Consider the following 7,833-nt stretch of genomic DNA (forward strand, 5'->3'; position numbering starts at 1 on the left):
TCCCTGGTGGTGCAGTGGTTAAGAATCTGCCTGCCAATGCAGGGGACACGGGTTCGAGCCCTGGTCCAGGAAGATCCCACATGCCGCAGAGCAGCTAAGCCCGTGAGCCATGGCCGCTGAGCCTGTGCTCTAGAGCTCACGAGCCGCAATTACTGGAGCCCACAGGCCCACGCACCGCAACCAAGAGTAGCCCCCGCTCACTGCAACTAGAGAAAGCCTGCGCACAGCAACAAAGACCCAACACAGCCAAAAATAAATAAATAAATTTATTTTTTTTTAAAAGAAAACCTCAAACGTCTCTATCTGTAGATAGTGGAAAGTAACATGCATTGTTTTCTCAATCTCTATTTTAAGTTTTTCCGTAATGAAAATGGATCATTTGTGTTTTAATAAAGGCAGGAGGGGTGTGGTTTCAAGACTCGAGCTCAAACCGGGATAAAGTCGTTTTTGCTTCAGGACCCACATCGCAGAAAAGGTACACTAGAGGGGGTGGGCAGCCAGAGATGTTCGATGAATGAGGGTATGTGTGGAAGAAATATTAGATCATCATTCCGAATTTCACATGAACTTTAATAAATCAACCATCATATATCTGACCTTGCAATTAAAATGTTTGGATTTAGAGCACAGAAGTTTATCATCCTCACCGGAAAAGGAAGAGAGAAAGAGAGCTGAATGGGTATTTTCATTTCAGCTAGTTTCCTTTGTTTTTGCTATATGACATTTCTATTTTTAAAAAATATTTAAATATTTATTTATTTATTTTTGCTGTGCTGGGTCTTAGTTGTAGCACACAGGATCTTTTTTATTTTTTTAACATCTTTATTACAGTATAATTGCTTTACAATGGTGTGTTAGTCTCTGCTTTATAACAAAGTGAATCAGTTATCCATATACATATGTTCCCATATCTCTTCCCTCTTGCATCTCCCTCCCTCCCACCCTCCCTATCCCACCCCTCTAGGTGGTCACAAAGCACCGAGCTGATCTCCCCACACAGGATCTTTTAATTGTGACATGTGAGCTCTTAGTTGTGGCATGCATGCAGGATCTAGTTCCCCAACCAGGGGTCGAACCCGGGCCTGGGAGCACGGAGTCTTACCCACTGCATTGGGAGCACGGAGTCTTACCCACTGGACCACCAGGGAAGTTCCTATATGACATTTCTAAATGTTTGGCCACCTGTAGGCCTTTGTAAAACACGTTACCTCTCCCACTGTTGTCTACTTGTGAAAAATTTTACATGGAAATATCTTATGAAGAGGTCCTGTTATAGGATATAATGTACAGCTTTTGTTTTTTCTGCTCAGCATTCATTCCTTAAAGTATTCCTCTGATCTTCTTCATTCTGGTGGCTTGCTAACTGTGGGATCCCACCCCCCACCAGAGGGATGGGCACATCTCACTAAGAAGCCAAGCAAACTCCTACAAGGGAACTTCACTGTTGAGATGAGGCACACAGGTACCACAGGGGGTCGGACCTGATCATCTGCTGGCAATTGCCTAAAAAGGTAGCACACAAGCTCCTATGACTAAGATCTGGACTTTTCTGGTTCAAGGCCTTCTCAAGGCTGTACTTCCGCTTTCTAAATTATGAGCCAGCCAATAAACTACTAATAAATTCTTTGTTTATTTAGCCAAAGTTTTGTTTTGTGTTTCTTGCAATTGAATCCTAAAAGATATAAGGGAATTCGTTCTATATTATCTCAAAATACAGTCATTCCTCAGTATCCTCAGGGGCTTGGTTCCAGGACACTTCCCAATGCCCCCAAAAGATCCGTGGATGCTCAAGTTCCTTATACAAACCAGTGCCGTATTTGCATAAAACCTACACACATCCTCCTGTGTACTTTAAATCATTTCTAGATTATTTGTAATACCTAATACAAGGTAAATGCTATATAAATATATACATTTATATAAATGTAAATGCTATATAAATATAGCATTGTAAATACATGTAAATACTATGTAAACAGTTGCCAGTGCAAATTCAAGTTTTGCTTTTTGGAACTTTCTGGAATTTTTTTCCCAAATATTTTCGTTCTATGGTTGATTGAATCCATAGGTACCCAACCTGCAGATAAGGAGGGCTGACTATAAACAAAACTGGCTAGAGGGGAAGGAGAGTTGTATAATAGAAAAAGCTCAGGGCAGTGGGCCTTGGATAAATCACTTAACAAAGAGGTCTGAATCTCAGTCCCTTAATTTGTAAAATGGGGATCCTCTGGGGGCAAGGCACAGAAACTTGACTTGAACCATCTTCATCACAAAAGAGATTTACTGAAGGAAGGCTGTGATAACCCAAAGAATCAAAGGAAAAGGCAATCAAGTCTAGGTAGGTCTTTCTGTCTCTCTTCTCTACTTCTCTCAGCATGTCAACTTCCGTTTCTCCTAAACCAGCAAATCCTGGACTCAAAAGCACACAGCTTTATATCACAGCAAGGCATGTCATCAAGGCCCAAGAACCCAAGCAGCTGTGTATGAAGATGAGAGAATACGATACAATTTTTGAGTATTTAGTTTTCAAGCCCCCTTGGAAAGTGGAAATAATTGAGGAAGGCAGCTCTTAGCCCACTCCAGGGAGCTTTAGGCACCACTCTCACCCACAAGCCCAGAGGTAGATGGAAGGGCCATCCTTTTTTTCATTTGGAGAACCAGAGCCTCATATCCACAGAGGCCCAAATGGCTTTCCACCAGTCCCCTTGCATGGCCACTTCCCTTTACAAAACAAATGGTCTCCCTGCTCTGAACCTCTCCCTTACTTAACCAAGTTAGTCAAATTCTCTTATCCTACTGGAAGGAGAAGAGCTCTTTTTGTGGTACGCAAAGGCATATGAAGGAAGAACCCACATTTGATTTTGCACCAGGGTCCAATTTTACAGCACTTTTTCCTGAATAGTTGCAATAACTAGTTGTAAAACATAATGAAAGGGCAAAAACCTTTAAAGTTGGTGGATCTGTTCTCTCCCCTCTTCCTGATGCTGGTGGAACTAGTTTCCATTGTGGTTAGTCTCACATTCTTATGAAAACACATTCACCAACTTCTGGTGCAGGACTGTAACAGGGAAGAACTAAATCGGACTCCATGTTGGATCTGTTTCTTTGACTGTAACCTTTGCTCTCTGTTGCTTTTGTTATTATAATCATACATAATGACCTGCCACAGGGAACCCTGCCCCTCTGCCTGAATGTTTAAGTGCCTTTGTTCAGGTCACAGGGAGACAATCTGACCCTGCCCACCTGTGAATGGCTGCAGAAAAGAAGAAATTAACACATCCCCTTCCTGATGATGGCCAAGCCAGATAAAACCAACGACCTTTTTACTTTACTTCCTCACCTCCTCCCCTTCTCTGTTCTATAAAAGAAACTGGCATCCAGACCCCGATAAGATGGTTTTTGGGAGACCCTAGTCTGCAGTCTTCTTGGTGTGCCGGCTTTCCGAATACAGTCGCTGTTCCTTGCCTCAACACCTCATCTCCCGATTTATTGGCATGCCGTGCGGCGAGCAGAGTGAGCTTGGACTTGGTAACAGGATCAGCTACATAATATATAGGGCCCAGTACAAAATTAAAATGTGAGACTCCCTGTTCAAAAGTTATTAAGAATTTCAAGACAGCAATAGCAAAGCATTAAGCCAAGTGTGGGACTTTTCTAAGCACAGGTCCCTGTGGAGTGTATCGTTTCCCTGCTCATGAGGTGGCAAGCTATGTTCTGTGCTCAGCTCTCTTAACCACAGATGCTCATGAACCGATCAGGGTCAGGGCAGGAAACAACCATCCTGACTAAAAGCAACGCAGTTCAGAGAGATGCAAATCTCCCTCCAGCACATCCATCCTTTTACATCCACCTTTCCCCCACATCTTTTTTGTTTGTTTGTTAGTCAAAAGTTCATAGCTTTATTTATAACAACCAACAACTGGGCATGCTCTATGGCACATCAACAAGTTAATGGATAAGCAAGTTGTCGAATAGCAATAAAGTTGAGTACAAGTTAGCATTAAGAATTAAACTATCTATAATTGTAATAACTTGGGTGGATCTCAATATGATTGAGTGAAAAAAGCATTATTAAAAAGAACACTGTATTATTCCATTCATATAAATTTTAACCCATTGCAAAGTATCTACAGTGACAAAAAGCTGATCAGTGGTTTCTGAAGGATGGTGACAGAGGGGTGGTAATCAGGAATTACAGTGTTGCATTAAGAAACTTCTGGTGGTGATAGATATGTTCATGATCATGATTGTGGTGATGATTTCAGCCTTATAAAAAGCTTATGATACATAAAGTATTTTATAAATATCAAATCTCATCTTCATACACTATAAATATATGCAAGTTATTGTATACCAAACCTCAATAAAGCTTTAAAAAAGTGTATTGTCCCAAAATGAATATATCATGGAAAATAAATACCACATAATAAAATGTGCCTTTTGTCTATGTCTCCTACTGTTTTCTAATATTGAGTTATGAAATAAATCCAACTTTGTTTCACAGCAGCATAGTGTCAATTAAAATCATTAGCTGAGGTAAGGTTTAATTCTCAAAACCAGTCTTTCAATTTCAGTTTCCTTTTTTTTGTTTTTTAATTTTTTTTTATTGGGGTATAGTTGTTTTACAATGTTGTGTTAGTTTCTACTGTTCAGTGATGTGAAGTAGAGTTCCCTGTGCTATACAGCAGGTTCTTATTAGTTATTTGTTCTATACATATTAGTGTATATGTGTCAATCCCAATCTCCCAATTCATCCCAACCCCCCTTTCCCCCACATCTTACATAACTATAAGACACTTGGTGGAAGCTTTCCTAGGATAAAAGGATAGTCTGCTTAAGTCTTAGTAGTGTTCATTTTTTTCCCTTTTTTTTAATTGACGTATAGTTGATATACAATATTATATGTTACAGGTGTACAGTATAGTGATTCACAAATTTTGAAGGTTATATTCCATTTATAATTATAAAGTATTTTCTATATTCCTCCTGTTGTACAATATATCCTTTTTTTTGGGGGGGGGTGCTGCATTGTGTCTTCATTGCTGCACGCGGGCTTTCTCTAGTTGTGGCGAGTCGGGGCTACTCTTCGTTGCAGTGCACAGGCTTCTCATTGTGGTGGCTTCTGTTGTTGTGGACACGGGTAGGCGCGGGCTTCAGTAGTTGCAGCACGCAACCTCAGTAGTTGTGGTGCACGGGCTTAGTTGCTCCGAGGCATGTGGGATCTTTCCAGACCAGGGATCGAACCCATGTCCCCTGCATTGGCAGGTGGATTCTTAACCACTGGACCACTAGGGAAGTCCCGTACAATATATCCTTGTAGCAAACCTAATAGTTTGTGCCTCTTAATCCCCTACCTCTATCTTGCCCTTCCCCCCTTCCCTCTTAAAGTGTTCATTTTTGCCAGCTAGAAATTACTTGCAGCTTTCACAAGAGTTTTAAATTTTTTTCAGCTTCTACCCATTAAGGTTTACAGTACTTAGTGTCTGAATTTTAGCCTGGGCCCTCTGGACAAAGTTGTGAGTCCCTCAAGTCCATGAGCCTCAGTGGGAAAGAGCTACATTGGCTTGGTCTTGCCGTTGAAAAAAAAGATTTTTTTTTTTTTGGCTGTGTTGGGTCTTAGTTGCGGCGCACGGGATTAGTTGCCCTGTATGTGGGATCTTAGTTCCCTGACCAGGGATTGAACCCTTGTCCCCTGCATTGGAAGGTGGATTCTTAACCACTGGACCACCAGGGAAGTCCTGAAAAAGCAAAACACTATTGCATAGTGTGTGTGTGTGTGTGTGTGTGTGTGTGTGTGTGTGTGTGTGTATCTGGCCCCTGTATCTAGATGCTTTCAGTTAACTCTTGTAGGTTTTCCAGGTGTGCAAACCAAATCATCACAAAATATGTCATTTGCTTCCTCCTCTCTATTTGTTATATCTTATTCTGTCTCTTGCCATTTTACATTTGCTATAGTGCAATTTCTTTCTTTATTTTTTAAAGCTCTTCCTGAGCCATTTGTTTCCTTTTTTGAAAATTAATTAATTAATTAATTATAGCTGCTCTGGGTCTTCGCTGTGGCACAAGGGCTCTTCATTGCAGCCCACAGGCTTCTCTAGTTGTGGCGCATGGGCTCTAGAGTGCAAGGGCTCAGTAGTTGCGGCATGCGTGCTTAGTTGCGGTATGTGGGATCTTAGTTCCCCGACCTGGGGTTGAACCTGGGCCCCCTGCATTGGGAGTGGGGAGTCTTAACCACTGGACCACCAGGGAAGTCCCTGCAGTGCAATTTCTTTTAAAATTAGCTGACAAATGGGAATTCCCTGGCGGTCCAGGAACTCTGCGCTTTCAATGCCAAGGGCCAGGGTTTGATCCCAGGTCAGGGAACTAAGATCCTGCAAGCCGCACAGTGTGACCAAAAAAAAAAAAAAAATTTTTTTTTAAAGTTATCTGACAAATACATCTTAATATAGTTTTGTGGAAAACTTGAAAGTTTGTGAATAAAGTTCATCTAGAAAAATAAATACCTAGGAGCAATAAAGAAAACTGAGGAAAAGAAGAATTTTTAGGAGGGACTTGCCCTACCAGATATCAAAATATTCTATAAAATTATGGAAATTAAAGCAGTACAAATCCTGGCACAAACAGATCTTTGGAAGAAAACAGAATGTCCAAACAAATTAAATTTGTACATATTTAGTTATGAGGGAGTGGCATTTCAAGTCAATAAAGATGTGATAGGGCTTCCCTGGTGGTGCAGTGGTAGAGAGTCTGCCTGCCGATGCAGGGGACACAGGTTTGTGCCCCGGTCCGGGAAGATCCCACATGCCGCGGAGTGGCTGGGCCCATGAGCCATGGCCGCTGGGCCTGCGTGTCCAGAGCCTGTGCTGCACAACAGGAGAGGCCACAACAGTGAGAGGCCCGCGAACCGCAAAAAAAAAAAAAAAAAAAAAATATATATATATATATATATATATATATATATAGCCATAGGGACTTCCCTGATGGTCCAGTGGCTAAGACTCTGCGCTCCCAATGCAGGGGGCCTGAGTTCGATCCCTGGTCAGGGAACTAGATCCCACATGCATGCCGCAACTAGGAAGTCCGCGTGTTGCAACTAAGCGTCCACATGCTGCATCTAAAATATCCTGCATGCAGCAACTAAGACCGGGGCAGCCTAAATAAATAAATATTTTTTTAAAAAGAGCAAAATGTATAATCTATCAAAATTTAAAATACACATATCCTTTGACCCAGCACTTTTACCTCTAGGAAGTCATGTTACAGAAACATGGGTGAGTGCTTAAAAATCTGTTCATTCCATCTTTGTGTTAAATGATGTAATTGTTCAACAACAGGATACTGGTTGGATAAATTGTGGAATATCCATGTAATCCATATAACATAATACATGAAAAGAATGAATTGGATCTGCATGTGCTGATATGGGAAAAGATGTCCATAAACACAGTGAGGAATGAACAAAGCAAGCTGAGGAACAGAACAGAGAGTAAGATTCCACTTTTTAAGGAACAAAATGTACACAAAGGTTGCATGACATCACCTTCTCTAACTCCCATTGCTGAATCACTCTTTACCCCTTACGCTAAATTATTTTTCTTTAGACTATTCACGCACGTTGGACATTGCGTTTGTTTATTGTCTGTAGAAAGCCCCATGTGTACAATGACTTTATTTGTTCAATGCTCTGCCTTCACTTCCTCAAACATTTTAATTGAAAAACATAAATAAAAAAAAAATGAATGGAGACACAGAAACATACATACATATATATATTTCAAAAAGTTATCTCTATATGCAGACCTACTAGAGAATGGACTTGAGGACACGGGGAGG

Source organism: Phocoena sinus, chromosome 3 (genome assembly GCF_008692025.1).
Source record: "Phocoena sinus isolate mPhoSin1 chromosome 3, mPhoSin1.pri, whole genome shotgun sequence".
NCBI classification, from domain to species: domain Eukaryota; kingdom Metazoa; phylum Chordata; class Mammalia; order Artiodactyla; family Phocoenidae; genus Phocoena; species Phocoena sinus.